Source organism: Silene latifolia, chromosome 7, assembly GCF_048544455.1.
Source record: "Silene latifolia isolate original U9 population chromosome 7, ASM4854445v1, whole genome shotgun sequence".
In the NCBI taxonomy this organism is placed as follows: Eukaryota; Viridiplantae; Streptophyta; class Magnoliopsida; order Caryophyllales; family Caryophyllaceae; genus Silene; species Silene latifolia.
Genome location: NC_133532.1, coordinates 24,124,503 through 24,131,333, shown reverse-complemented (window position 1 = coordinate 24,131,333; position 6,831 = coordinate 24,124,503). Strand labels below are relative to the sequence as shown.

General features: G+C 38.7%; 1 long non-coding RNA gene across 1 annotated transcript; it reads right to left on the bottom strand.

Annotated features, from left to right (window-relative positions):
- Window positions 1-5,089: 5,089 nt before the first annotated feature.
- LOC141590970 (uncharacterized) lies at window positions 5,090-6,617 on the bottom strand. The gene is made up of 3 exons (XR_012520563.1): window positions 6,468-6,617; window positions 6,301-6,368; window positions 5,090-5,255 (listed from the first exon to the last, which is right to left on the bottom strand). It is a non-coding gene; the product is annotated as an uncharacterized LOC141590970 (long non-coding RNA).
- Between the last annotated feature and the right edge of the window lie 214 nt (window positions 6,618-6,831).

Below are 6,831 nucleotides of genomic sequence, written 5' to 3'. Positions count from 1 at the left end.
AGACATGTAGTCCTTGAAGGCGCGGATGTGGTTCAAAGGGTTCTCATGTCCTTTAAACTTAGGGATATCCGTCATGCTAAAGTTAGTGGGCAATTTGGAATTGACGGCTTCATACTTACGATTGTTCTCCCTGTAAATGTCATCCCCCTTAAGGTACATCAATTGCTCCTCTAGGTATTGGAGTCTTTTCTCAGCTGCGGTTGTCCCCATGATAGGATTCTCATCTTTAGACTCGTCATCGGAAAAAACCTAGTACCTCACCTTTAATGGGAGGTAGCTTTCCCTCTACATCAAAGATGCGGCCTTCGATAAGCTCAAGGCGGTCATAGGTTTGTTCTTGAGTGATTTGCATTTGGGCTATCGCGGCTAGGATTCGATCATTACTCTCTTGAATTTGCTGGAGGTTTGTATCATCACTTGACCCAGACATCTTGGAAACTGGATAAGAGACCGGCGACGAATCAAAACACGATCGACCATTCTATCACACTTGCTAAAAGAGGAGAAGACTTGACTCGTGAAGTGGGTGTGTGCCACTTGTGTTGAGTGAGTTTTGAAGAAAGACAAGGTCTTTGAAAAAATGTGTGTCCTAGCCAACTGTAGTGTAGTTGTAGGAGTGGACTCGAAGTGAGGTTTTGAAATGGGCTTGTGGCCCGAATTTTGACTTGACAAACGGACAGAGTTTTGACCGGATTTTGTACTAATTAAAGGCCCTATTTTCGAAATTCTTGATTGAAAACGGGTTTTGATTTTTTTGAAAACTCGTCATGGTTTTGTTTAGAAATGGTGATCACATAAGGTTTACATATTTATACAAGCATTATTACGGGATGCTGAGTGCATTTAGAAGGGTTTTGGTTTAAAGGGTGGGTTGCCATACCGAACCATCAAACCCGAAGTCTGTGGAGAGGCTCGTGCCAAACAAGAGTAAGGCCGATTCCTAGTCCATTTCCTCAAGTAGTGAAGGCCCTTGATACAAACAAGAGTAAGCATCATGGTATGGATGACGTCAATCGCTATCCATCCTTAGGCCCAAATAAGAATTAGGACCGTTTAGACGGGACGATTGGTCGAATGGGTTGGGTTGGGCCTAGGAAGGCCGAATAAACGGTCTAGGAAGACCGAGTTATGAAAACCGACAATTGTCTTGTACAAACTTAGTCCCTAACCTTGTTCAAGTTTCACCCTTAGCTACACGTAAGTGTATATTCCCAGTGAGTCGCCAAACCGTGGACGGGGAGCGCCCACGGGGCGCGCTTGGTGAAGGGGCTCGAAAACAAGCGTTTGCATTTTGTAAGGAGTCGCCACCAATTTTTATGGGAAATTGGAACCGTGCGAATACCTCGTGTCATGTCAAGACACAAAGTAGAGACATGAACACTAAGCAATCGTTACCCTTAGCATTCTATGTCTAGAATGAATCTCGTGGATGCCAATGAACACGGGTGCTCACGGAGATCTGGAGTAAGGGGTGAGGGTACGTATTAGGAAGCTCTTTTGATCGAACACCTAATCCCGCCCGCCTCGATAGCGGCCTCTACTAATGATTAGGGAAGTTGTCTATACTCGATATATCATCGGCTATATGCATGCAATGCAACAAACAAGTAGATTAATCCTAACATGTGAAGAATTAGTACTAAGTCGGTTGACAATTAATTAACATACAATTTATGTCGAAGTCGGATTTAATGTTCAATTACATGTGAAAAACATACAAATGAATAAAAGAAATACAAAAGAAATACAACAATGAAAATTACATTGAGATAGGTGATTTATGTCGAAAATACCTTTAAAACGGATAATTTGAGAAAAAGGAATAAAAGAATAAAAAGGATAAATAAAATTAATAAAAGACGAACAGAAATTAACGTGATATTACGGATAATAGTTGATTACGTAAACTAAACAAACTAGGTCAAGGCAGAAACGGAGTTCAGGGACAGAACTCAGCCAGGAACAGGCGCAGCAGAGCTGCGTCCTTTGGAATAGGCGCAGCAGACGCGCGTCTTCCTTGGCTGATTCCCCGCCGTGAAGCCGTAATTGCAAGCCACTAATGTCGATTGGTAAATTTAATGATGGATTAAAATTATTTACTCGGATGAAAGTGATTAATAGGTTATTTAACATATGAATGAGTCATAAAAACGATAAAACATGAATAAGGCGGAATTAAACGGATTAATTACGTGAAGGGTCGATGTTAATGAATGAGATTAATGAATTACGAACAAACTAAACAATTAATTAGACTAAACATGATGAATGATGACGAATTAACAATGAATATGGATGCAAATATATCAATGACGAACCCAGAAACCCAATATGAACAAATTGAACTTCCAAAATCCGGGTTTGAAAATTAATGACGAAAACCCGTAAATATTGATTATCTAGGATTTAAGTCGGAACAACAATGAATAAAACATATTAATGATGAATGAATAATTTATTAACGATCATGCGAACGAATTAACAAAAAACAATTGAAAGCAAATAAAAACGAAAGACGCAATTACGAGAGGACGAAGAAGAAGAAAAGAAGCAGAATCTGCGGCGGCCCTCACGAAGAGGCGCAACAGTGCCGCGCTCCTTCGAAGAGGCGCAGCAGTTGCTGCGTCTTTTCTCGACGTCTGTCTACTGGAAATCCGCAAAAAAGGTTTTAAAGACGGTTTTAGAAATCGGTTTTAATGGTGTATTCGACATAAACCTTACAATTGTTATACAATAAAATCAAAAGTACAATAAATAAAAGAGAGATTAATACACCCTCAGACTTACATGTTGACGGAACGAGAAGAACTAAGAAGATCGATTAGTGATGCTCGACGCGAATGCAAGGAAAGAGTGCCCTCGTAAGAGGAAAACGATTTAACAAGTTGATTAATTATATTGATTGAGTGTAGTGGTCAAATTGGTCGGTCATGCAACGGAGAGGCTGGTACCCGGAAGGATCCGAGCTTACGTGGTCGAATGTTCAAGCACGTAGGCGCCAATTAGTAAGAACAAAGTCTAGAATGCAAAGGGAGAAGAGAAGGGCGGACACTCGCGTGAGAAATATGAGGAACGAAGGCTCCTATTTATACTAATCACGTGAAGGAATAGGGTTTCGGAGACTCTTTGGAAGTGAATCTCGGAAAGATATAAAAAAGATACGTAAATCATGCAAAGAAGGGCCTGGGAAGAGGCGCAGCAGCCACTGCGTCTCTTGGAAGAGGCGCAGCACCTGCTGCGTCTATTCCCAGGGGGTTTCCTCCTGTTTAAGAAAGATTTCCGTGTTTAAGTTATGGTAGGACGGAATTAATTCGATTATCTTTAATATCTTATGTAAATATTACGGGATATTATTTGCCAAAAGATAAAATTTGAGAAATATGGAATAGAAATATCCGGAACATTCCAGAACATTCTGACTCGGGATTTAACAGTTATCAGAAAATGGAGACGGTTTTTGACTCGGACTCCGAATGTACTCTAATTACTGTCAAAACGACCGTATCGGGACGTAGATGACAACTAAGAGGTTGACATTAATATTTGAGCAATCACTTGACGATAATCTTACGAACTGTCACTAATCGTTCCGCGAATCAAACATGCGGCCCAATCATCACCGGGTGGTTTGCGAGGGGTGCAGAAACGAGGTGTCTACAATATGCATCACCTACCTGTCATTCGCATTTTATACAAATACGAAAGCCACAGTCAGTGGGGAGTAACTCCGAGTTCTCCCAGCCACGAAATGTCATAATTAATATAACATGTAAACATACGAATATGAATATGAATAACACATAGGCTTAGCATATAGATGCTAGACAATCGTGCTTATCATGTGAACAACAATATAACAACACATAGTCCTAGCCAGTGAATACTAGACCGACTCATACTACACTATCATGTGAATCACATAACATCCAGGAATCCAAACTCTATCAACCATAGCCGGCTTGCATCTCACCTTCTATGATTCATAGAATCACCATACAAGAAAGGGCAATATATCAAAGACAGGCATAAGTTCTTAGCACCGTCAATAGTCACTCTGTAACTCGAGTCTATACCACGAGGTAGGGAAGGTAATCGAACCGGTATCGTGGCTCAGCGGTTAATATTAATAAAACATGGCCAAGACACAACACAACCCTAGCCTAAAATCTGCGCAGACCTAGACATGCGGATACACACCACCGCACCCAAGACCCACAATTTTTCTAAAACAAAGTGAGTACCCTAAGGAGTCCACCAAAGGGTTGGCTAGTACTTAAGCTGACCACTTACTATCAAAATAAGTAACGAGGTCATGCCCCAACTTGGATATAAATCAACTAGTCAGGAACACAAAGGCTATCAAGCAGTGAACATATACTCGTCAAAGACTATAAAGACCTATCTATGATGAAGGCCGAAATACTCACCTAGGACCTAGTCCCAGCTAGTCTCAGCTTGAATACTTTAGCCCACACCACACAAGACAAGTAAGACACCCACTTAACCATAAGAGGACAAAGAGTCCAACTTATCAACATAAATGCTAACATTCTATCATGTGAAAGGCTATATAAATGTCTATTCAGCAGACAATCCAACAATATCCTCAATAAGTATTCAATACAAATTTCCAATTCTAACAATATTAACCATATTGAAGGTTTCGGGGAATCTAGGGCCGTTTCTACAATATAAGAAGCTACTTAAATTAACTAACTACACATGTGAAATAAAAATATAATAAATGGCCTAAAACAAGAAAAAGGCCGATTATCCAATTCATATAAAATTTCATCCAAAGCATCCAACAACCAACATGTGAAATGATAATTACAAATATCAAGGCATAACATAAAACATCCAATCTCACCTCAAAGACAAACCCTCGACCCGAGTCTCGCGACGGGTCATCGGTCAAATCGAGGTCGATCAAGTTTAAACCTAGTTTGACCAAACTCGTTGGTCAATCAATCTGCCCACTCGAGTCTTGGCCTGCTTTGGCCCAAATTACAAAATTTATCGCAATATTATTCTCATGCTATTTCCAATTTCTATCATGTGAAAAACGAAAGTAACACATTATCAATCACCTAAACACTTAACAAACAACAAGCACAACATTAACTACTAATGTGACATTAATTCGTCGAGTAACTCGGAATAGTTACCTTACGCTAGCAAAGAGACAAGTAAAAACTTGAGAAAGCTTCTAAAACCCCAAAATTACTCTTCATCTTCAACCCCATATGAGCCACCTAAAATAATTATGTGAAAGAACGATATTAACGAATTATCGTTATATAAAATATGAGACGGAAATTAATTTAATTATATTTTAAATAAACCAAACTAGCGTCAAAACAATTTATAGATACGGCCCAAACTCGCGACTTAGCCAGGCCACTGCCTAGGCCACAGCCAGGCCACAGCTAGGCCACTGCCAGCTGCTGCTAGGCTACAACAGGCCAACCTTATAAAAGTCACTCTCGTCCCAAAAATTAATTCAATCTCAACTCTCTACCCCATCTCTCTCATTACTCCGTCCTATAATATAATACTCCATAGTAACCAGATTTCCATCTCAATTTCAATATCAATATTGTCAAAAGGTCCAATAATGAACCATGCTCAACACTTAGAGTAAAACTTTAAGCTACTCACCCGCTAGTCAAGGTCGAAGGAACGATAATGAAAGTACAATACAATATTAATGTCATACTGTCAAATATTCTGAAAAGAATTGCTCAATACTTAGAGTACAAGACTCTAAGCTACTCACCCGCTATCCAAGGTCAAAGAATACGACAACTCGATAACAATATCAACCCATTAATAATGTTAACCATATCAAAAGCTTAGCACACCAGAAACACCATAAATCTCAAAATAGACTAAGCTCATATCGTTCACAAGACAACCGTATATTGGAGTGTAGATTCAACCAAAATCAGACGTACCCAAACATTGTTACTTCTTGCTTCGCACTTCGGATTTGCGAATAAACTAAATCATTCAACACTTATTGTTTCTACATGGATATAATCAACTACCCCTGACCATGTAATTCAATGAAATTATCAACCTTACTCAACCAAAACCCCAATCTCACCAGACACAAAATCTCCCTAAATATAAAATACAATATCTAATAATCTAATAATATGATAAGTATAACAATCAATAAAAATAAATAACTTCACTATAATTGCAGCCCAAAAACCCCAACAAATCAATCAAAAGAAATATAACATATAACCTCGAACAATAGTAAGAGTATTAGGATCGATAAAATCATGTTACCTTAAACGCCCCTTATTCTACGAATAAATGGTCCACAAGGCACGAGTCTCACCCCGGGTCTTCGAATCCTTCATAAAAGGGCAAGAAAACGGAATAAAGAAGCTAAAAGACGACACTTTTATAAGACGGCGAAAGACGAAACCACTACAAAAAGGAGACTTTCTTACCTTAAAAGAAGGAGGAAGGAAAGGGAAAGAGAATGGTACAAAAATTACGGAATTTGGTCGAGAAATGGGCCGGGATCTGAGGTTGAATGTCGACTGAAATTGAGTTTTGAAGGTTCTGTTGATTGTTGTTGTTGCTGGTGAGTTCACGAAATGAAGAAGGAAGAAATGAGGGGGTGGGGACGGTAAGGAGTATAATAATAATAATAATAATAATAATAATAATAATAATAATAATAATAATAATAATAATAATAATAATAATAATAATAATAATAATAATAATAATAATAATGAGACACCAGCTAGCTTGCTAGCTACTAATTATACGTACGTTTCTTCATCGTTAAATAATTTTGTTCGTTTT